General features: G+C 39.7%; 1 pseudogene; it reads right to left on the bottom strand.

Moving 5' to 3' along the window:
- Positions 1–497: 497 nt before the first annotated feature.
- On the bottom strand, positions 498–616 carry LOC138989049 (5S ribosomal RNA; annotated as a pseudogene).
- Positions 617–1,409: the final 793 nt, after the last annotated feature.

Here is a 1,409-nt window from a genome sequence, read left to right on the forward strand (position 1 = left end):
CAAATTTAGAAATCAAAATCTATGGTCCTACATTGAATTTTTACCCAGATATTCCTATACTCAGGTCTCTGTTCTTAAGCAGTAAGTATTACATTTATCAAATTATTTCAACTCCAAACCCACCTTTCTCAACTTGGTTTTGTGATACTGGAGGTGAGCTTTGCAAAGACACCTCTTTCTGCAATTACTATATTCTTCAGAGTTCTCTTTTCCCCTCTTAGCAGTTAATCCCTATTTGCATGCTGTCACTTCAGATGTGCCAGTCTCCTCTGTCCATGGGATTCTCCAGGCAAGAATACTGGAGTGGGTTGCCATGCCCTCCTCCAGGGGATCTTCCTGACCCAGAGATCAAACACATGTGTCTTAAATCTCCTGCACTGGCAGGAAGGTTCTTTACTACTAACAGCGCTTGGGAAGCCCTAATCCTTATTTACTAGTTAATAAATTTTTATATTGAAAGTTTACCCTTCAATTTTTTTTTTTTTTTCTTTTTTTGAAGCCTACAGCACCCGGTATTCCCAGGCAGTCTCCCATCTAAGTATTAACCAGGCCTGACCCTGCTTAGCTTCTGAGATCAGATAAGATCGGGCCCATTCAGGGTGGTACGGCCGTGGACTCCCTTTCAATTTAAGAATTCATTTCATCTCCGGACTGGACCCTGATCAATACACTATGTTAGGAGTGCTAGTATTGAGGGCCTGCTTCCCGTAACGAGTTGCTCTTTCATTCAAGTTGATACAGGTAATAGCCTCAGCTGTAATATTGGTGATTAGGTGATGAACAAGCAGACCTAGGCTCTGCCCAGTGACTGAACAGTCAAATTATTCTTCCATTTAATCAATATTTGGGTGCATGTTGTGTTCTAGGCACTATCCCAGGTGCTGGAGGTAGAACGGTGACAAGGGTATTAAGTTTACCAATCTAGCGGAATTTATAAGAAACAGACAATTAAATGTAAGCTGTAAAATAATGACAAAATTTAAAGTACATAGATAGAAAATTCTGAATGAAAAGCTCTGGGTACTATAACAGATAATCTCATAGGGAATGTAGATAAGGAAAGATCTCTATTATGGATTGAATTGTGTCCCCCTCCAATTCATGTATTGAAGCCCTAACTCCAAATGTGACAATATTTAGAGAATAGGCTCTTTATAGAACTAATTAAGATGAGGGCATAAGAATGAGGGTCTAATCCAATATAATGGGTGTCTTTATAAAAAGAGAAAAAGGAGACTTCCCTGGTGGTCCAGTGGTTAAGGACTCTATGCTCCCAATGCAGGAAGCCTGGATTTGATCCCTGGTCAGGGAACTAGATCCCCCAAGCTGCAACTAAAGATCCCACAAAGACACAACTAAAAACCCAGCACAGTCAAATAAATACATAGATAAATATTTTACAAAAAGAG

This window comes from Bos mutus, chromosome 8, assembly GCF_027580195.1.
Source record: "Bos mutus isolate GX-2022 chromosome 8, NWIPB_WYAK_1.1, whole genome shotgun sequence".
NCBI lineage: Eukaryota > Metazoa > Chordata > Mammalia > Artiodactyla > Bovidae > Bos > Bos mutus.